At 36.9% G+C, this 24070-nt stretch overlaps 1 protein-coding gene across 2 annotated transcripts in view; it reads right to left on the reverse strand.

The window, feature by feature from the left end:
• ELL2 (elongation factor for RNA polymerase II 2) overlaps positions 1 to 23098 on the reverse strand; it is a 58275-nt gene extending 35177 nt beyond the window's left edge. The window contains exon 1 of one of the 2 annotated variants that reach the window (XM_017859682.1): positions 23041 to 23098. The gene's annotated coding sequence lies outside the window, so the exon portion shown is untranslated. The remainder of the gene's footprint in view (positions 1 to 23040) is intronic. The other variant, XM_017859683.1, reaches the window with a different exon arrangement.
• Positions 23099 to 24070: the final 972 nt, after the last annotated feature.

Raw genomic sequence — 24070 nt, forward strand, 5'->3', positions numbered from 1 at the left:
ATTTTTGAACAAGAGTAACAGCATAAGGTTAATGCCATAATTACATTCACAGGTAAAAACTGCTGCCCTAAGATTCCATTATACATCCTCATGTTTACAGAAACAGGGTCTGCAGCCTACAGAGATGATTCTGTAGGTCACTCCCAGGCTGAGCCCCAGGCAACACTGTGAAAGAGGCAGATGTATTTTCTTTTTTGTTGTTTTTTAATTTTAATTTTTATTTATTTATTTATTTTTGAGATAGAGTCTCGCTCTGTTGCTCAGACTGGACTGCAGTGGCGTGATCTTGGCTCACTGCAACCTCCGCCTCCTGGGTTCAAGCAATTCACTGCAACCTCCGCCTCCTGGGTTCAAGCAATTCTCTGCCTCAGCCTCCTGAGTAGCTGGTATTATAGATGCCTGTCACCGTGCCCGGCTAATTTTTTTCTATTTTTAGTAGAGACGGGGTTTCACCACAGGCAGATGTATTTTCTACACTCTTGTTCAAGGGCTGGCTTCCCTACTAGATGGGAAGTCCCAGGAGCAAAGGGACAGAGTTGTTAAAAACCACTGAGGTCCTGCATCGGCCACATTGCCTGATACACAGTAGGGGCTCAAAAAAGGTGTGTACAATTGGAATCTTCTGTCCTTCAACTGCTCCACGCTTTCTAGTGTCTGAAACCTTTCCTCCTTTGGGTCTGCATGCTGTTAGGTGATATTAAAAAAAAAAAAAAAGGATTAGTTAGCAAGAATGTGAAATATGACTTCAGCTCCCAAACATACAGTCTTAGTAATTTAGTGACAGGTAGGGAAGGGAAAAGTGTTTTATAATCCTCATTCTCCCAAAAATCTGTCCTTTCCATTATAAGCTGAAGACTCAGCGCTAACTTGCTGCTTAGTGTGTATGCACACACACTCATGAATGTGCACAGGCATATGTGATTCCTGCCCTTGCTCTGCCCTGCAAGACAACCTGTAACCTCTGACTTGCTTAATCTAAAAGTCTCCCAAACCTTGACCTACAGGAAAGAACTGCAGCCACCAACTCCTGCCTTCCCTTCCTCCCAACCCTGGAAAAAAGGTAAAAAGAAAGAAAGGTAAGAAGGGAGACAATTTGTAGTATCTGGTACATAGTAGACATATAATAAATATTTGTTGAAGGAATAAATGAACAAGAAGAAATAAGTCAAAGAAAAATGTTTTTTCAAAGGAGATTCAGACAACTTGTGTAGAGCTTTAAAAGGTCAAATTTCACCAAAGATACTATAGATAGGTAATACTCCATAGAGCCTCCATCATCCATGAATTTAAACTATCTTTGACTCCCTATTTTAAATTAGAGCCAACTCCTAGCACAAGTTTCTGTGTTTTTACCTATTTTATAAATATCTTTTGAGGGCCCTAACGTTACTCTTTAATTCCCAAAAGCTTCCCCAGTTCTAAAGTGCTGTAACTTTGTGAACAAATCTTAATTTACTCTATAGGTAGGTACTCATCAGGCTGTTTTATTGGGTGTGCACACTCAGCAACTAGTTGGCATACATATATTGGCAACTTCTTAATCCTACAGCAGTAGAGGCAAGCAGGAGCCAAAGGAATGCTTGCGTCAGGCACAAGAGAACATAAGTCTACCTGTATACTGGTAGAACAGTATTCACTAATGCCTGCTTTTGTTTTTTTTGGGAAGAGCAGGGTTCTGCTGACAGAGAAGGGATATGTCTAGATAGGTAAGAAAGGTGTGGACACCTGAATGAAATCCCCTCCCTAGGCATGACTCATTTAACTTCCATTTTTTCCACTAACCCTTCATCTAGATCTGTATAACCTGGTTGGAGAAAATTTTAAAGTGGTTTTAACCATATGGTTTTAAAACCATAAAGAGGTTTCATCTCTATATGATATTTCATCTTCCTATGAGGCTCCAGCTTCGGTTTAGACCTAAAGTTTTCCCTACTGCATAGCTCAGGTTTGGGAATATAGTAGTACTTCCATACCTATCAGAGAACGGAAGACCATCCCATCTAGGAGACTCCAAATTGCATTTTTTTTTTTTTTGAGACGTAATCTCTCTCTGTCACCCAGGCTGGAGTGCAGCGGCGCCATCTAGGCTCACTGCAAGCTCCACCTCCCGGGTTCACACCATGCTCCTGCCTCAGCCTCCCAAGCAGCTGGGACTACAGGCGCCTGCACCACGTCAGGCTAATTTTTTGTATTTTTAGTAGAGACAGGGTTTCACTGTGTTAGCCAGGATGGTCTCGATCTCCTGACCTCCTGATCCGCCCACCTCGGCCTCCCAAAGTGCTGGGATTACAGGCGTGAGCCACTGCGACCGGACTAAATTGCATTTTTAAAAGGTTGAATTGTACAGTTTTTTTCACCCTATTTTTCAAGAGTGATTGGAGTCTGTACTCAAATTCTGCAAATGGGCAGTGTTCTTTTAGTGAAAACTTTTAACTTAATGGCTGGAGTCTTTTAGTTCAAACGTCCACTAAACAGAGTGTTACAGAAAGCTCTTAACAAACCTTTAGGTTACTTAAATGTAGCTTTTTCCTGTCTCATCCTCCAAACCACCCGATCTTAACTTCTTAAGTAACATTTATGCTTTTTAAGGTAAAATAATTATCTTTCTATGCATTTTTTTTCTCTTAAACCATTATAGTCTGGCCTGATGGTGGACACAGAAGACTTTCATATTCTTGTTTTTTAAAAGCCTCTTCAGTAGGAAAAAAGCTACAGATTTAAAAAATATGATCATGACCAGAATAGAATCAGCTTAAAAAGAAACAAAGTTTTTAAAAAATCATAATCCATGCTATGTACTCACCAAAGTGTTTTGAAATTTGTGTTACACATAGATATTAGAACAGTGGTTCTTAACAAGGGGCAATTTTGTCCCCCAGAGGACATCTGGTCTGGGAGGGTGCTACAGGCATGTAGTGGGAGGCCAGAGATACTGCCAAACACCCTACACTGCACAGGACATTCCCTCCAATTACGCAGTACAAAATATCAATACGGCCAAGGCTGAGAAATTTTGGATTATAAACAGAAATAGGTCATCCCCTTAGAAAAGAAGTCACAGGCTGGGTGTGGTGACTCACACCTGTTATCCCAGCACTTTGGGAGGCTGAGGTGGGAGGATCACTTGAACCTGGGAGTTTGAGACCAGCCCGGGCAACATAGTGAGACCCTATCTCTATAAAAATAAAAATAAAGTGAAAAAAAAAGAAGTCAGAATTCTGACTTCACGAGTTTCTGAAAGTCAATGAATAAGTGGAGAAAAATGGCATATATAAAGAAATATATAAATATATTTATCCCAAATATATATTTAAATAAATATATTTACCCTAAATATATTTATTTAGGGTACCCTAAAATAAATACCCATTTTATTTCAAATGAAAGGATCCATTTTAACTTATTTGAAATACTTATTCTAGTTTTATAACTTCCAATCAGGAGGAACTGAAAAGCAAAGATAAGCAGCACACATGGGCCATATTTAAAGAATATTTAGCTATAGAAAGAATGTGAAGATTAAGTTCCTACTGCAAATAAACTTCTGCACACTCTTCTAAGTACCACGAAGCCAGCAAATAAACAAATGGGTTAATGGGCATTATTTAAAAATACTTTTATTGTAACACCTACTCTGGTTATTTTTTTTAAAAGAAGGTCTTAAAAATATAACTTACTATGAACAAACTCAAAATAAGAAAAGATGATTTGAAGATAATGAAAGTGAATCTTGGTAGAATGACACTCTCTGAGAATTCTGTTCCCCTATTAAGTTCTAAAAGCCTCTGGCAATAACAAGTAGAAAAAAATAGTGTAGTTTTCAGCTTAAAAAAATACAGAGTAACTTATCCGCAGAGTGCTTTCAATCCCTACCATTTTTCCTGGTTCTTACCATATGCCACACACAATAAGATTCTCAGACTGCTAAAGATCAGTAACAAACCACCTCTGTCCTCGCCTCTGATAACAGAACTTCTCAACAGTCTCTCGTACCCATGTGCAACACTATGGATATATTTGAACAGTATGCAGACAGGGCAGGGGCAGGCATCAGGGCAAATAGTGTTCACTTTGGGACCAAAGGGTGACTCTTGATGCATGTCATGAGTTTCTTTCCAGCTGTGGAGCTGAAGTGGAGCTTAGAGGTTAGGGAATAAAGGGACACGGAGTCCAGGCCAATCAGAGTTCTACATTGCCTTTTCTTGGTAGTTTCAGAGCAGCATCAATGCAGATGGTATGGTCTGAGCTAATCTGAAGCTTTTCAAGAGCAAGATGTTTTCAGGCAAATTTTACATCCTTAAAATTTCAAAACGGTTTGTAGACTTAGTGCACCTAATTTTTTGAAGATGTATTAATTAGATACAAAGTTAATTGTATCAATATCCATTTCATTCTTAATTGTATCTTAAGAATGAAATGGGTATATAAGGTAGCACTTATGTTCATGGCTGGGAAGGCTGTGTAACAATTTGGCCAATGGACAGGAAAGCAGGAGACTTATTGGAAAGAGCAGGTACTATATGACAATTAGAGCAAGTTGGTGAGAGGGAAGCTTTAGAACTAAACTATGGCAACTTCAGAGCAGACCAGAACCTGTGGGGCTGTTGAAAGCCAGAGCTAGGGTGGGTCCGAGACCTTGTCTAATCTAAAGCCACTCAGACAGAGTTTCAGAGGAACCCCTGTGGATATGCATCAGTCCCCTCTGATATGTAGGAGCCTATGCCACAGTGTATCTAGACAGTTCTTTTTTCCAAAATGGTTATAAAACATTTTTTTAAATACTAGCCTTCAGGTTCATGAAATATGAGGAGGAGGAAGTGAAAACATACTGACTGCTACGGTAGACCTAGGGTCAGCTTTTGAGGACTGAGGTAACCACTGCAGGAAATAAGTTTTGAGGTCTGATTTTAAAACAATATTGGAAGACCGTTCCTTTGTGAGATAGAAACTTCTCCATTTTAATTTTAGTATTTTAAGCTTTTCCTACAGGTCAGTTGGGAATAACATTTTATTTAGGGACTCACGATCTTGAATTTTTAGCTAAATGCCTTAAGAATAAAATATTATTTAAAAAGTATTAAAAGGCTGGGATTCCACACAGTTTCTTGTTCAAGATGAAGAATATAAAATATACCACCATGTCTTGGCAACTGGAAAAGCAGATTTTAATTTTCATTCCAAAATGAGAGACTGAAAATCAAAGGCTTAGGACCACAATCCACAACCCTCCTCCCGACCTCCTGTCTGTCTTCGATAAAAAGCTACAAAGAAAAAGTTTCAGGAAACTTTCAGACATTTATAATTAGCATAAACACTGTATACCAAGATGTGTAAGTCAAAACGTCTAATTACTCTGGGATACAAGCTCAGGCATGTGGCAATAGAATACTGTCTGAAAGGTCATTTCAACATCAAGTCACGGACATCCTATTTACATAAGGATCTAGGGCAGAAGCACAATGTGCGCACTGCTACAACTTTCTCATATGTGAATGCTAACATCTGCTGAAAAGCTGTTGGTACCTTTACTGCAGGTTTTCTGTCCTTGAGTCAAATACTTTCTACTCAGTATTGGATTGAGGTATACATTAGATTAAAAATAGAACCAGCAAGGGTTTTCTTCATTTATTTAAGTGTTTTGTTCTTCTGTGGAATTACAAATCATTCAAACTTACAGAACTCTTCTTTGACAGACACCTTTTCTGATAAGGTGATTGTAAACACTCAATGAAATACTCATGAATCAGCAGTACCATGGTTTGATATGACAATTCCTGGTGTTAAAGTAGACTTATATAGCCTAGCAGGCCAAGATCATCTATAATTTCTTTTTTATAGATTAGGGACAATAAGGCTTAGTGATTTGTTCAAGTTAGAGCCATATTTAAACTGACAATCCCTGTACTCCAAATCCCCTTACCTTGCTCCATGGCTGTCTAAAACACTCATTACCTTGTAATACTAACATATTATGTTTATAGTCTTTCTCCCTCCACTAGAATGTAAGCTCTGTAAGGACAGAGGCTTTTGTCTGTTGTGTTCCCTGAATATATTGTCAGCACCTCAAGTGGTGCGTGGCACAAAGTAGTCACTCAATGCATATTTGTTAAATGAAAAGGTAGATTAATGCCTGAGCCAGGCCTAGAACTGGAGTATTTGCTTTCTTTCCACTAGCATTTCCGAAGCATGCTGAAAAGTTTCCTTATGTGAAAGGGGGGTTCTTTCCTCAAATAAATTTAGGAAATGCCAAGTTAAACAAAATACCTTTCTTTGCTGTGGGTCCTTCCATACTGAATAGTTTCCCAATTTGTATGGCCTCAGAACCCACCACCTCCCCTCCAGCATCCCAGGAGCCCAGTCCATCTCTTAATTTTATCTAACATCTATTATTTGACAATATATAGACTGCATATATTAGCTTAGATATAAACGTACTGCAAACATTTAAACATTAGAATTCTCTGTTGTTCTCAAATTATTTCTAGACTCTTGATTCTGTGATTTCCTTAAAATCTAGAAATATACTTTAAGCTACAGAAATATATTTGCATGCACTATTCAGGTTCCACAGTTTAGGGACAGAATAATCTAGAATCAGAACAGAAAATAGAAACCTCAACCTGAAAGCCACATGTGCTATTTTGAAAACTAGACCTGCAGTTATGACTTTAGGCCCAAACATTATGGGTTGGGAGGGCGGGGGGAAAGCCTCTCAGATCAGCCCAGATGTGCAAACCAATACTGGAGGGTGGAGGAGTAGGAAGGGGAGGGTAGCCCTCGCTGGCAATAGAAAAAGTTAAGTATTAGAGAAATCAGTAAGAGCTAAACATTCCTACTGACAAGGAAGGGCAGGGGGTAGAGAGGAGCCAACACATATTAGAGCCATCTGAAATTTCCATATGATAGCTATTTAACTGAGGAGAATAGTGCAAAATGCCAAATTTTTCTAGCACAAAGAGAAATATTGGCAGTTATCCCCAAAATTCAGGTCATATAGCAATTAACGTAAATAATTCAGGAAAAAATAAGTCAATTTATTTCCTTCTTTATTGTTCCTCTTTAGCAAGATGTATATTAAGCAAGGAAAAAGTAAAGTGAAATGCTTTCCCTGTTACTTTTCACATAGTTCCCCTGGATCCAGTATTAAAATTTCTAGTTCTGGATTAAACAGTAGAGCAGCCTAATACTGAGGTTTCCTATTCCCGTTATTTCTGTAGTATATAGTCTTAATATAAAAATAATTCCTGAGAACTGCATTCTCATCCCTAATGTATTCTTTTAAATTTATGACCATTTTGGAGAAAATATCATCGATGGCAACATTTCAAAACCAATTTTAATTACAAATACACAGTAACAACGATGGAAGTAAAGTAGTAATTTTAAAAAATCAAATACACCCAAAACACTCAGTTGCTATATAACTGAAATTACAAAAAACTACTTTTGGCTCTCTTAATATGGCTTCTCTATTAATGTGAAACTAGCCTTCCAAATGTTAGTGTGTCTGGTAAGATGACATGGATTAATTGATTCTTTCACTTAATTCACTTATTCCACACATATTAACCGAGTACTACTATGCTAGGCACTGTTTAGGTTTCTATGACATAGTAGTGAATAAAACCGACAAAGATTCCTGCCATTGTGGCACATATGTATAAAGGTCCAGGAACAAGATAATGATGCTTAGGACCAGGACAGGGAGAAATGGATGGATTTGGGATGTATTTTGCAGGTACAGGCAGCAGGATTCCTAGACATATTAAATATAAGAAATGAAGGGGAGAAATCAAGGATGACTCCAGGGTATTTTGCCTGGAAGAAAGGAATTGTTTCAGTATGTGTATGTGTGTGTGTACACACATATAGACATATACACACACACACACACACACATATATATGTATATTTTTTACTTTGAATGTGATAATGAGCACCTTAATGTAAATGAATCCATTAACTGGTTAAGTGTACTTCTTATTTTTAAATACTGTACAACTGACCAATGTTGGTTTCTCCAGCTAAAAAGGGGCTTCCAAGGGAGTTTTGTTATGATTCATTTTTGTAGCTTCATGGTTAAAAAGTATTTAGAAGAAACCAGGTGTCTGAGTGTGTGTTGTTTGGTAGTTGGGTATTTCCAGGAAAACAGGGGTGATGACAGTTATTGGCAGGGGAAAGATGGAAATACCAGATACTAGAGATACTGCATCAGGGAAAAGGTATACAGACTATGGAGCAGGAGAGAACAGAAACTTTGTTTAAAAATGAATGCAAAGTTGAACCAAGTGCAAAGTGGTTTTGGAAGAGAAGTGAGACAGCCATCGAGAAAATCTAAATAGTTTCTTCAAAATGCAGTCATGGCTGGGCTAAGCCACAAGTTCTTCTTTGGTGGCAAAAACTAAAACCTCCCACTGGGTTCAGCAACTTATCATAAAGCTGCATTTCATTTTTGTTTTATTAACCAGTCCCTTCCAAAATTTAAATATACAAAGCTGACATGAACTAAATTATCATCTCATTCCTGAATCTTTCCACCTCCCACACTGCCCAGTTAATAAGCCATCATTCATTTAGTGCTGAGATTACTGGCACCCTGATGAGTGAAATTTGACTCCTCTCTCTCACACTACTCCACACCCCTCAACATGCACATAATCGTAAGACTTACTGCTTTTTCCTTCTGAAATATTTCTTAAATGTATATTCTTTCCTCTGCTTTGGCTCAGTATTACCTTTTGCTTGGACAACTTGGCTTTTGGCCTCTACTTTTGAACCGTTCTCAATCCCATCATCTAATCATTCAGCTGCCATCCTCTAATCATTCAGTTTTTATCAACAACTATTCTTATAAAATGTCAATATGACCCTGTCAGTCTCAAGGGTCATTTATTTCTTCATGACTTCCTACTACTTACCAGTAGTAGATGTAAAGCTTCTTAATAGTATATATGAGTTTCCTTGTCAGCACTCTTACTACTAAACTAGTTTAACTGGGCCTCATCTCCACCTTGTATTTCGTGTTCCAGCAATACGGTGTTTGCTGGGTGCTGGAACACGCTACTCTGTGTCCCCACTTCTTGCCTTAGCTCATGCTAACTTATCTGTGAGATTCAGCTTAGCAGTCCTTCCCTTAGGGAGCCTTTGCTTTCCCAGTGAGGTGCGTTTAGAAGCCCCCTTTCTGAGTCCCCATGGTCCCGTCACCTCCAGGCATTCGTCGCTATGGCTGCTTTCACTACACTGTATGCTAAGTACTCATTTATTTGCCTTTCTCTCCCACCAGACTGTGAGTTCTGTGGAGGCAAAGGCCATGGTCTTATTCACTTTTTTTTTCTTTTGAGACAGAGTCTTGCTCTGTCGCCCAGGCTGGAGTGCAGCGGCGCGATCTCGGCTCACTGCAACCTCCGCCTCCCGGGTTCAAGCGATTTTCCTGCCTCAGCCTCCTGAGTAGCTGGGATTACAGGTGTGCACCACCACGCCCAGCTAATTTTTGTATTTTTAGTAGAGACAGGGTTTCACCATGTTGGTCAGGCTTGTCTCAAACTCCTGACCTCATGATCTGCCCGCCTCAGCCTTCTGAAGTGCTGGGATCACAGGTGTGAGCTACCACGCCCAGCTGGTCTTACCCACTTTTATATATATTTGAAACACAGTAGAGTAGATAGCTAATAAATATTTGTTAGATTTATCTGAAGGAACTTAGATTAAATTCACTCAGAAGGTGCCTTATGTCAGGGATACTAAAAAATTATAAATGGATTTGAAATAGATGACTTAAGAATCTGTTGAGAACCAGGGTTCCCCAGAGAAGGCAAAAATAAATAACAAGATGAAAGGAAGGGGGGAAAAAAAACCCAAAAAACTCATACAGCTGCCTGCTGTGTGGTACAAATGTCAGGATGAGAAAGTTCCTAACCTCTCTTGTGCTATGTTTAGCCCCAAAGCCTAGGCCAAGTGGCTTCCTGGGTTTGTGGGACTTGAGTTCATATTATACATTTTGTTTTAAAAGTATCTTTGTTTTATTAAAACACTCACCGAATACTCTGGCTTCACGAAATTCCATTTGAAAGTATGACCCAACCTCTTTAAAACCATTTTGTATTTTAAAGAATTTAGAATTTAACCATACTAAATAATTCTAAGTTTAGTAATTCTTGTCAAGTAGGAAGCAGAATTTTGTTTTAAAAAATGGTTTCTCAGAAACAAAGCCCAAACCTGAATTCTACAAGGAAAAAAAATCTTAAATATGAACGGCAACTTCCAATTCACTGCCAATCTCCTCTTCTTGTACCCTGGAGCCTTGAGCAACGTTCTTTTGCATTATGCCAGGAAGAACTGCTGGCAAACTAAGTGGGCTTAGAATTCGTGCCTGCAGTCAGCAGCAATTGTGTAAATCCAGGGAGAGACTGGTATTTGACACCTACTAGTCCTCAAGGTTAACAGAAGTCTCAAAAAGCCCAAGACCTAGATTTTGTAAAATACATGGTTTCACCCCAAACTAATCAATGTCACCAAGAAAACTTGTAAGTCCAATAAGATAAACAATAGTTAAGCCTGTAGAATATTTCCATAGAGATTTAGAAGTATATTTAGTTCTTAATTCTCTGCTTTCAGTATCAATTGTTTTTGAGCCTTTTCTTGGGTAAAGTTACAGAATGCTTTTTTCAAAATAAATCTTATGGGGAAACCCAACATGTATTACAAACAGACTCAGAAATGCTCTGGTTAAGGAAGGAATGATGAGAGACTGGAATTGCTGAGGCAGCCACTGTGGTAAGATCACTGTGGTAAGTCCTCCCTGGGGACCAACGGCACAAGACCACAGTCTATGCTAAAGAAGGAGAAACAGCAACAAGACAGACAATATTTGGGGTATATCACTTTAATTAATTAAATTGTAGTCACATCTTAAATGAACATTACAAAAGTGTGTGTGTAAAAATATGCACCATTTTGTGCCTTTTTTTTTTTTTTTTTAAATGAGAATTGGTGCCAACTATTTGGAGAATACAAGAGATAGGAAATGGTGTCCCGCTGTCTTGTTCTTTCTCCTTTTTAAAATGCTTTCTTTAGAATTTTCCCTTTGCACTTCCAGTTCCAAGTTGTTTCTCTCTCAATGATTTGAGAAGAAAGTGAAAACTTCCCTTTTACAAACAGATGAAAAGAGAGAGCCCTAATGGACCACATCTAGGATGCTAGATCATTGGCTGTGGAGCAAACTACCTGGTTTCCAACTCTGGCTGCAGAATCTACCATCTGTGTTACCTTGGGCAAATAACCTCAGTAATCCCCAGTTTCCATACATGTAAAATGTAGATAATGATATTACCCAATTCATATGACTGATGTGAAGTTTAGAGATAACCCATCTAAGGTGTCTGGCACAAGGCCCAGTACACAGTTAAGTGCCAAAAAATGTTTGCTTTGATAATACAAAGACAATATTGGGGAGTTCCCACTCCAATTCTGACCTGTTTGATTCTAACACACACGAGCCTTCCTTACTATAATGAGGTGTTTGATTTTTAAAGTAATTTCTGTTAACAAGCTCTTTGGATAATCAAAAGTTGACTATACTCATTCTGAATCTTCATAATTTAGAGAAAAATAAGGGGCTACAAGTCTTCTGGGTCAAAGCTTAAGTGTTAGTGTAAATGGAAGCCAAATAAACTATCTGGAAAAATAAACAAATAATGAAAACAACTAGCAGTATTTCCAACTGTCTCAAACTCAAAATACAGAAAGATAAGGTACGAGAATGAATCAGCTAAAACAGGTGTCCATGGAAGGCTGAAAAATTAACAGATGTCTGCTGCTCCTCTAGAAGGGTAGCAAACACTGCTTCCCAAGTGCCCTATCCATTAAAAAAAAAAAAAAAAAAAAAAAAAAAAAAGGGCTGCCTTCAGATTCCCAGAGTCTCAGATACAAGCTACCGCACAACAAAGAAACAAAGAAAACAGAATTAAGGGTTCTCGTGGGAATCACAACTTTATGACTCTAAAGCATTCAATCTTCATAAATACAAACAGTATTTTAAAGTTTGTGGGGGTGTTTTTTTGTATCAAGCTATAGGTAGCTCTAAAAATGAACCAAACGTGTAGTATTTTAATTTTTATAAATCTCTTTCCGAACATCTACTCTGAAAATGTATTCCTGAGGCAGAGTCTGGTTTACTCCATAAAATTTATTTCTATTCAGTTTTCATAAGTCAAATTTGTTTGTTAATTTTCTTCAAGCCTATAAAGAAAATAAAACTATTTCTAATTTCACATGTATAAAGCTATTGATATGCACAACACATCAAGAGCTAAATTAGAGACTACAGTTCTGATTTCTAAGAGATTGGCATGTCTGATGTAAATAAGAGGGCCTGTCAAGTTTCTTAGATAGACTGATTTGTAATTGTAAGAAATATAGGACCGTAAAGATTTCTAAGGATGGTTAGGCTATTGGCAAAGTCATCAAACCTATGCCTTCACATAGAGAAAGAGACACTTTGGCAAAGAAAGGGCAAAGGTTTACGTATGGGTAATTAAGGCAAGTACTATATTTGAATAACTAATACTAAAAAACTTTTGTTTATCTTTTAGATAGTAATTTAATTCTGCTAGGAGGTAGAACCACACACCACAGAGTCCCTCTAAAATAATGAAACTATATAAAGTAGTAAAACATTTTATTCCCTGGCCAATAACTCACAGCATTGCTCCATGAAAAAAAGAGATCCATACCGCTAGGCTCTGTGAGATGTTTGCAATGTTCTTTTAAAGAAGACAGGCATCTAAAGGTGAAGGTAGAAATTCAAAAGCGCTAAATAATTACGACCACAAAAAATGGTAAACAAAAATGTCAAAACAGCAAAATACAGTATGTAAAAAGTTATATAAGTAGTATAATTATTTTTAAAAGAGAAATAGAGTAATTTTGTCAAAGGGAATTCATGAACTAATAAAATAAAAACTCTCCCCACCATATTGGGAGAAAACATGAATAATATAAAGGAATGAAAAACTCAAAACCACTCCTTCTAGCAATACCAGATGGAGACAGCAAGGCACTGGATGTTACTTCACGCTATCTTAAAACATTGCAATATTTTACTCATGTCAGATTGTAATCAAACAAATCACACTGTCAAACAGTTTTTAAACATTATCAAATGATTAATTTTGAAATTCAAAAAACATGTATCCAGTATTGGCTGGGGAAAACCCCTCATGACTGGCACTTTTGAACAGCTGTGGGAATATAAGACAGCAGTAGCTTTCTGGGGGTGGGGGATGCGGACAGGATAAATGATTTGGCTACAGTTATTGAAAACTTTAAAAGTATTCTCACCTAATAAATGCCATATCTAGGAATCTATCCTGAGGAAATAAAGATAGCAATAATAATTTATGCACATGGATTTTAATCATACCATTATTGTTATACAGAAACCATACATGTAATAGGAGAATGGCTAAATGATAGTGCATCCATAAAATGAAATGTTAGGTAGCTATTTAAAAGTAACTTGTACTATTTAATAACATAGGAAAATGCTCATGATAATGCTAAATGAAAAAAGGAATATAAAAAGGCAAGAAACACACTGAGACTGCAATTTTTAAAATGTATGTCAGCAAGAAGAAAAGACTAGAATGAAATTGAATAAAACTGTTTTCACTTTTAGGAACCCTTTTATCATTCATCTTTATTCTTATGTGTATTTTATACACTTTAAAAATGTTTATTCACTTTGTTTTTCAATCAGAAAAACAATAAAGGCTGCATAAAAATAATAACTAGATTTTAGGTTATCATTGATACTTACCCTTTGACTCAATTACCTTAAATATTATTGAAAGAGGTTAGAGATTTTTTTTACAGAATCAGAAATTATGAAGTAAAAGACTTTATCCCAAATTAATCCTGACTCATTATGCTATTCTTCAAGTTTTCTAAAGAAGGAACAAAACACTGTCTTCCTTTAGAAACAAAACACAAAACATCAAGCATTCCTAACAAAGTTTTTCGTTATAGCCAAATACAGAGCTTTCAAACAGCTGTGGAAATGTGTAAGTATCATCATCTTACTATTCAGTGGAAATGGAACAACCTTAAATACCTTCCTTCCTAATCTGAAAACTGACTTATAAATTACCAACATGACTAGATTAAGGAAAAACTAAAAAGCGTTCAGATTAGTCGTAACAAAACTTCTAAGTATTCATTAGTAGAGTATTACTACCTTCACAAAAATGGCTATGCCTTATATTCTCACTCTAAAATAAGATATCCATAACATAACTTACTAAGTGGTTATTAAACCCCAGGCTTTTCATGTATTATAAAGAACTGCCCTTTTCCTATGGCTGCTTAGGTACCAACCCTCTCCTGATGTGGGCTCAATTTTGTTCTTTAATCACTTGCATATTGCATTCTGAGTTTTATTACTCTAAGCCCCCTAAGAACCTCATCTTTTAAAATTCAACCAACTGCTGCTTTTCATTCCCCTGATCTGTCCTTTCTAGACTAGACTTTTTCCTACGACACTTTACAATGCCGCTGCTCCAAAACATCAAATGCTAACTCAGAAAGGAAAGTAGTCTCTACTCTCACACCCTTGATAACACCAGCAACTCTGCCTGTACCTTCTTTCCACTGGGGAGAGAGATCCAGACAGAGAAAACTTTCTTTCTCCACTGATAGATGACAAAGCAACTCTATCAAGTAGTTGACTAGCAAGATATTAGCTGGTGTCTAGCTCTAGATAACAAGACCTGCCTTCTCTGTTCTCCTTGTCAACTTGTTTTTTAAAACCTTTAATATCCAGTTTTTCTCCTTAAAGTCTTGTCATATTTGAACTCGGCATCTCCAAAAATTTCTTTTATGTTTCTCCAATATTGAAACATGTTCTGGTTTTCTTATTTAACCCATAAAGATGACAAATTATCTTTAATGATAATGAGAACAAACTTTAACATATTTGTTTCTGCAAAATAAGTATAGCTTGATCGTTATGAAGTTCAATGTCATAATGAGAACCTGTAAACTCACCATTCAAGAACTAGAATGTGAGCAATAACACATCCACCCATCCTCCTCTCCTTTTCCCTCTGCCTGCCTTTCCCTTTGGGTGTAACCACTGTTCTCATTTTCATAACTGTCATCCCTTTTTTGGTTTTTAATAGTTTTATCACATATGTAAACTTACCAATAGATTTTTTGATTATTCCTGTTATTAAACTTTATAAAAACAGCATCATACCATATGTATTCTTCTGCCTGCTTAGAGTTATAAGTTACTGCTTTTCACTGTTGTATACTCTTACACTAAATGAATATACCACACTTAATCTCTATTAACCCGTCATTGTTCTTAATTAGTATGGGCACAATTTAACAAAAGGAGCTTCAAATTCCCTAATGTTAGTAATTAAAAGTAACAATACGCATGCTTTCAGTATTCATATGTAAACCAGTATTCTTTAACAGCTAGGAAAAAAATTACTCTTTAAATAGGGCTTCACATCAGAATTTCATCTGTAAATCAACCTTTTCTTTCTTCTCACGACTAGAGTTCCAGGTATAATTAAACCCAATAAAATGTCCTTTGGAGTTGCTTTTGAAAATCCTTTTGGTCCAATTCTCCAATGGGAATACCCCCTGGGCAGCTCCATTCTGACAGAATGAGGATTGGAGTGTAACCTGAACACCTCGGGGATAACATGTTCCAAACCAAACACACCCCATGTCTCCTTCTAAGCCTACTCTTTCATCTATTTCAGATTTGAATAATGGCCTCACCACCTAACCAAATGCTCAAGTAATAAATACAGAGCCATCCTTATCTCTTCTTCTTGTCCTCCCATATGTAAGGAATTCCATATATAAGGAATGACTAAGTCAAGGCAGCCATTGGAGAAGCATGTTAAAATGCAAATCTGACCACATGACTCCCTAGCTAAAATTATTTAAATAGTTGATAATCTCCTACCATGTTTGATAAGCTATAATAGATTGTGACCCATTGGAAGGTCATGGCATTAATTTAGTGGATTGTGACTAGGATTCTTTTTAAATGAAAGAGAATGGAATAGAAAATATCAGGGTACATTGATGAAGTAAGGGTAAAGACTGTGTTGTGGAACTTTTGTTTCAGTAGCGTGAATGTCTACATCTATATGTGTAAAGCTATGCGATGTAAAACAGTTTTGCCTTACTGTGAATTATTCGTAAATGTGTTTGAAGGCACTCATTTACCGATGTAGTTTTCTCACATTAGAGAGGTCAGAGGTTACCCAGAAATTGATGAAAGTCATGAAGCTTCTTTTGAGAAGAGAATGTATACATATCTATACATATGTATATTCTTCAAACATTCTTATGAGAGTGAATCGAGCTATCCTAAGAAAATCTGGGGGAAAAAAATGTGTTTTAAGTCCAGGTTTCCAAACCTCATCATAGCTCCCCAGGGAAATTTTATAGATAAGAAGCACTGATCTCCAAGGTGAAATCCTAACTCCTCAAGAAGGTGGGGCTGGGTGGTGGATCATCCCTGTAATCCCAGCACTTTGAAAGGCTGAGGTGGGAGGATCACTTGAGTCCAGGAGTTGGAGACCAGCCTGGGCAATATAGGGAGACCTTGTCTCTTGAAAAAAGTTAAAAAATTAGCTGAGTATGGTAATGCGTGCCTATAGTCCCAGCTACCCAGTAGGCTGCAGTGAGCTATGATTGAGCCACTGCACTCCAATATAGGTGACAGAGTAAGGGATGGTTAACTTTAAGGGACCACAAAGTATCATAGAACTGGTAAAATATTATTTTCCAAGCTTAAATAAGTAAGTACTACTAAAGTGACACTGCCTGCAATATAAGTAACTCAATTCCACAAGTTCAGTTTTTGGTGGGAAACAAAAAAGCAAAGCCAATTAGTGACAAATTTTATTGACAAACAGGTAATGTCAGGAATAGAAATGGGCTATTTTACCTTGTCTACACACTGTCTATCTGTCTATCATGGTGCCTGGTATACATCGTGTACTCACAAATGTTTGCTAAGTGAAGGCAGTAAGCTTCACTCATTGCTAAGAATACAATTTATGGCAATTGTGATAGGTTCAGATATTAGTTATGGCTCCAGCTGCTGCATTCCAAGGTGATGCAATTTGATGAAGGACAGAGCAGGGTGAGCACCCCTGTTTGTGCTCATGTTTTGGGGGGCTTGTCTTGCTGTAACTCACAGTGGCGCCTGTGTAAGGGTATGGTCCGTGAGTACTTTGAGATAGTTTCCTCAGGCACCATAAACATACAATCAAAGTTACCCTCCCACCCTCTGCTATTCTGAGATCTTCAAGGGCAAAGGGTGGGTTGGGTGGGTCCTCTGGTCAATGTACAATAGCTTCAAAGTATGATTCAATTATTGGGTGAGAAAATATGCAGTTTCCAGAGTTCCCCAGGGGCAGCCCATCTCCTGGGTAAAATGAGATTTTTAAAAATGTGCACTCCAGCCTGGGTGACACAGCGAGACTCAGTCTCCAGAAACAAAAAAAGAAAAAAAACAGTGTGTGTATGTGTTGCGTGCGTGTATATATAAAAATTAAAAAATTTTTAAAATTAGGTAATTTACTATTTTATTAACACCTTAGTAAATTAACATGTGGCTAAAGAGTTGTAATTCAACAAAAATATTAGATGGTATCTATGCATGTTAACCACTGTAATATTAAAAAAATTAAAACAGAACTACCATTATAAAGAAATACAATTTTAACATTCTTCTAGTATTAATTACATTCAGAGCCGAGAGTATCAAGGTAGCTGTTAGTCGGCAACATTCAGAGCCGACTGACTAAACACAACCCTTGGCAAAACCAGTAGGCTAGCCAAACCAAAACGTCAAGGGAAAGAAGTCAGAGGCAAGGCATATCATCTAAGACGGAATGGCAGTGCTGGGGATTTATTTTTACCTTTGCTGCATATTTCAAGCTGATAGTTATCTTTGCTTCCCCAGGAACCAAGTAGGGTAGGGAAGGACAGTTTGCAGGAAGCATTTTCAAGGGGGTTGAAATTGCCTACTAACTTCAAATACTGTATAATTTAGTTTTCCAAACCCAATCTTCTCCACAACCCCCACAAAGTAAAATAAATAATTAACAAAATATCTCTGAAGGCTTTGCTAAGTTTGGGGATTAAAAAAAAAAGAAGAAGAAAAATCCAACCCTCTGTTTAATGATTCTACTGAAAGAGTTTTATAGCACTATTCAAGCCTTTAAAGTTACCAGTTAAATGCCAATTTCATCTTCGGAAGGTCATTATGCCTTTTTAGAAGGCATACATTTAGAACTTGTTTGGCTGGCTATTCCTTGTTCATTCTGGGAAAAGTGTGTGTGACTCAGTGTTTCACAGGAGATACTGCATGGTACTTATTGAAAATATTTTCTATTTTCAGTCCTCTTCTTAAATTCTTAAAAATGATTTCTAAAAATTAGGCCCAGTATGGTGCTTCAAATCTGTAATCCCAGGTCTTTGGGAAGCCCAGTCAGGAGGATTGCTTGAGGCCAGGAATTTGAGGCCAGCCTGGGCAACACAGTGAGACCCATCTCTACAACAACAAAAACAATTAGCCAGTCATGGCTGTGCATCTATAATCCTAGCTACTTGGGAGGCTGAGGGGGGAGGACTGCTTGAGCCCAGGAGTTCAAGGCTGCAGTAAGCTATGATTGCTCCACTTAACTTCAGCCTGGAGAGCAATACACTGTCTCAAAAAATAATTATTATTTTATTATTTCTAAAAATTACGTTATGTAAAACTATTTTCTAAAGCCTCTGGGATTGCTGAGTCTGAAAGTAAGTAACTAAATTAGAAAGAATTTTAGAACAATATTCTCATAACAAATACTGAGTTAATACCGAGGTCTAAAATCTCATATATTGGGACAAAGTTAGCAGTATTTCTCACTGCCCTAGGGAAATCACTCCCTGGACATGAGTCACTGAGGCCTGAGGCAACGCAACTCTGTACGGCTACTACATGCCAGCAGATGTGGGCATTATTCACTATTGAAAACCTTGCCATTTCAGATTTTATTTCAATTATAACATACCACACACTTACCTTTGTGTGTGTGCACATGCATACACACAGTTCTTAAATAGGTCTTCTGGAATTTTACAAACCTATTGCCAAGATGTGACATTTTATATCTACTAAAACCCTTGCTTAAAAGGCTATTTCATACCAATGAGAAATACACATATAAGCCTTGTTCCTGACAGTCCCCCATTTCCATAGAAGTTCTGAGTAGAGGGTTCTGAATGAATCCTACATTATGAATTATTTTCTAAGTATTAGTCTGTATGTGTTTCTTAAGACTGTGAGTTCTCTGAGGGTGGAGCCCACGCCATGCCCATCCCTGCATCTTTTCACACAAAGTACATAACAAGCACTTGGCACTAGTAAAGGCTGAAAGAATGTTTGCGCAGTGAATAAGAAACAAGCAGAACAATAAATTAGCCTATTAGCACATTCATTGATTAGGCTACCTGTTTATAGTTTATTGCTTAGAACAATTACGTTGGTTGATAACTGCATCAGTAACAACTGTTATTACAGTATGGCAGGAAGAACTTCTCCCTAGCAGTGTGAAGACCAAGAGTGTAGTTATAGCACTGCCATTATTAACTGTGTGTCTTTAGACAAGAAACTTTTAACAAGCATGCAAATACAGAGTTTTGTTTTTAAAAATGTACTGAAACACATCTGTGGAAAATTTTCACCTGTCACATTTTCAGTATCAGATCAGTAGATAGAACCATCTTGATTTTTATAAAGCTTACTTCACAATAAAAATGTTGCTTTTGGAAACTGGGTGCATTATACCATTACACCCCTCTGAATGTTGTAACTTGAAGATCACAATGCAGTAGCCCATGTGAATCTACCGGCTACCATTTCTGTTTAAATATGCTGGTCTAGAGAGATTTATAATCCTAGTAAACCTTTAGTTATAAGTATCTTAGGTATAGATTAGAACTGTGAGAATTGGTTGATTCACACTCTTCAGAATCAGCAAAGCAATTCTGGATGATTTACTCACCTCCTGATATTCATGAGTTTAGAAATGAGAATCAACTGCTACCATAGATATTTCCTCATTTTTCTGAATCCAGAAAATGCCCTCAATGACCATCTAATTTTCTGAGCACCTTTTTCCGTTAAGGAACAGGGGTAGAATGAACAGTGAAAGTCACAATTTATATTTTTAATGCTACAAAGGCTGCTGCCCAACTGTGATAATAAAAATCCAGGTAATCAATGACTTTCAGAATTTCTACTCTTTAGCAACATATTGCTATACTTTAATATTTCAGTCTGCATTTATTTAGAAGAAAACTTCAACCTAAGAGAACATGTTCAGGCACAGAGGCAAATATGCTTAAAAGCTAACCAGTCAAGACCCAAATTCTGGCCTTCTAAAGACACAACTGAGGGAAAAAAAATACTTATAATTAGTTAACAAGGAAGAACATAATGATGCAGTGCTTAGCGTGAGTCTCATCAGGGAAACAGAAAATGATTTTAACACTACGTGTTCAGTTTTAAAACGATATTTTTAAAATGCTTAGTTATACTTCAAATATGCCTATATATGACAGTATCATGACAGTTAAGGTACATTTTCAGTCACATTTGATGTAAAAAGACAAATAAAATTTCTCATTAAGGAAAAGTACCCTTTGTGGAAAATTTAAATTTAAATCTTTTAATTTAAAGCCCTAAACATATTCCACATAGGAAAAAATCTGTAAGCATGCTTCTTCAGAGAGGATTTAAAGCAATAGCAAGGCAACGTTAAATTATCATGGCTCTTGAGAAAAACAGAGGAGCAGTGTACAGAAGACCCTCACATTGGTAGCTCTGCGTCTTCCCTGTGGGCTGTGCCAACCCACTCTCTCCCCAGTAATGACTCTTTGTTTTTACTAAGTCCCAAAGGGTTGGGGAGAGCTCTGCAAAAAGAAGGGGGGAGGGGTGGATGGAATGCAGCTGCAGGCTCTAAAACAATGCTGAGTCCATATATTTTGTTCCCAGTTAGAATAATTAAAAGAGTGGGGGGTTGAGGAGACAGACTTAGAATAAGCAAAGTAGGATCAAACATCCTATAGCTCTCAGTCTATAGTACCTCCACTCCTCATCTACTCTACCAAATCCAATTACCATTCCCTTGGATTAAAAAGCTTATCTGTTAAAATTCAACCACCCATTAAGATTTAAACCTATCAGTCATTTATATCTAAATTGTTTCCATCAGTGAACTATATCAAGGCAAGGAATAAAGTAGGAAGAGAAAGTGGAGCAGGCAAAGATAAACTGAGGGCACTTGGACACATGGGACAGGAAAGCTGAAGGGAGGAAAGTTTAGAAAAGGTGGTCTAAGGTTTCAAATATAAACTGCTGCTTTGTAATGCTGCTTAGGGCCCAGGGGCAACTAGTATGCTAGAGAAAACCATACTCCCTCCTAGACTGCTAAAAGCTGCAAGGGTCAGAATGAAGAGTTTGGAAGTCTGCACATACTGGTGCTCCATGATTTAGGGTTTCGGCATAACTTGATGCCTCCTTAGAAAACATCCTTTATTGGTATTTCCCAGGAGAAAAAATTAAGGGAAGCATCAGCCCCAGAACCCTACTACTCCCAGTAAGAGAAAAGCAGCTCAAACCTTACACTCTTCCTCTAGCCCTCTTCTCCCTAGATAATTCTTTAGTGAAAATTCATGAAGCCCTCCAGGGCTGGCAGAATTAGGCCTGACCCTGGCACATCTATTCAGATATTATTGATGTCATTAAAATTTGCAGGAAAACTCAAGAAGCCTTAAATAAACACCTGAACTAAGCCCTTGAATAGAAAATCAGCATGTACTAATGACTACCTACTAAAAAGCTATACAACAAAATTCAGAAGAATACTTATTCCAATTAGGATCCCATTCATGAACACTTAGTCACTGAAGAGGAAAAACAGGACTTCATTGTAAAGCTGTCATGTAGAAGCAAAACTCTGACATCCACACAAACATCTCCTTCAAGTAAGCATTACACAACACATTTAGAAGTACTCTTGGTCTGTGTTGAATGATGTAATTAATCTGACTCTTGAACTGTTTTCAAGTTATAAAGGTTAGAAAGACTATTTATTTAAATTGACACTTTCGCATTTTGTGACAACAAAAATTCAGAAGTCTGCAGATTTACAATCATCAAGAATCTTCCTCCCTCAGCTTATGTTTTCTCTATAGCTCTAAAAATCCATTTACAGAAATTATAAATTTCCATATTATAGCTAATATATAGAGGCAAATATAGAATACATATTAATTTAAATGAGGAAGCAAAAAGAAGAGAAGCGAGATACATTGGAGTAACGTATGGGACTTATTATGAAATATTGAATAATGAATTTTACAAATACTGAGTTCGGTATACCACTGTAAACTTTATCATCTATTATAAAGACAACAATTCATTAGGTCGATTTTATTTGACATTATGTATTATTGCCACTTTCAAATGCAGTAATAAAATACACAGAAAAATTCTATATATGTGAAAACTCAATTTCTACTTACATATTTCATTTCCTAGTACATACAACTTAAAAAAGTGCACACACAGCAAAATTTTGTTAATAGTAAAAGCAATCACAATCATAACTTGCCTGAAATAAATAATCCCTTATGGATGTTAAGCTGTCATAAAACATACTCACATAATACCTTGATGTACATTATACTTCAATAAAAAGGTTCAAACATGCAATTATTCATGATATGGATAAAAAACACTGTCACTATCAATAACCATATATGAATTTTTAAAAAGTAGATTAATAAAATAATAGAATTCAAGCATCTTAAAGATGTCAGACATTTTCATTTAGTCACAAAGTTCACAGAATGAGTGGCTGATTATAATAAAAGGGTCAACTGAAAACAGATTTTAAAAGCTGAATAGTGTGCAAGAACATTAGATTTGTTTGTTAAATCAAGAAGAGTACTCACCCCGTGGAGTCCTTGGAACTGAATTGAAGGTCGAAAAGGAATTAAATTCTATTAAAAGAAACAAACAGGTAAACCTTGGTTACTATGACACAGAACTAAATGTTTAAACTTTAAATCTATATTATTTGGGCCAGGCACAGTGACTCATGCCTCTAATCCCAGCACTTTGGGAGGCTGAAGCAGGAGGATCACTTGAGGCCAGGAGTTCAAGACCAGCCTGGGCAACACAGTGAGACCTCCCATGTCTATTAAAAAGAAAGAAAGAAAGAAAAAAAAAAATATGTATTTGGTCAGTGTCATAATGTGTGAAAATCTCTTTTCATTATATACTTTCTTTTGCATGTTACTATATTAAGATGCCTTGGATGAACAATATCACACTATTTACATTTCTCTCTGAACCACACAAACAAAATAAAGTTTTTGGCAGTGCAGCTAATCATGTTTTTGAAACTGACCAACATGATTTGGCAAAAAATGGTTAGTATATCAATTCAATTTTACCTTAAAAAAAACTGTATTGTTGCATAGTTTTCCTGGTATATTTTTAATAGGGTTGGGAAGAGGGAAGAGATAATTGGAGGAACTTTGCAATACTGTAACAGGATGCTAGAAATATAAAATTAAATATTTGAGAATAAACCTGTTTTCCATTTTCTCACATTTTATCAGAGATTTGTTTTTAATAGAGAGCCAAACAGGTTACCAGTTCTCTCATATGATTCTCACCAGGAGAACGTAATTTCTAGATCAGTGTTTTTTATTATGAGCTTTTTCTTCTTGATAACTTCAATATTTTATCATAGAGTTGTGCGAAGAAAAGCTGTTATCGTAAATGTCAGCCATATTCTTTTGCATGATTTCCTGTATTCATAGTCACCAGCATATTTTTCTGTGGGAAAGCTTTCCCAAATTGCCAACAGAAACCCATGAAGAAATCAGATTTGGGTAATGTTTAATGGTAGTACATCAGCCTGTAAACTACTCACACCTTCATATTCAAATCCAATGTACAAAAACAGTGGTTTCT

Source organism: Rhinopithecus bieti, unplaced genomic scaffold (genome assembly GCF_001698545.2).
Source record: "Rhinopithecus bieti isolate Rb0 unplaced genomic scaffold, ASM169854v2 scaffold_50384, whole genome shotgun sequence".
In the NCBI taxonomy this organism is placed as follows: Eukaryota; Metazoa; Chordata; class Mammalia; order Primates; family Cercopithecidae; genus Rhinopithecus; species Rhinopithecus bieti.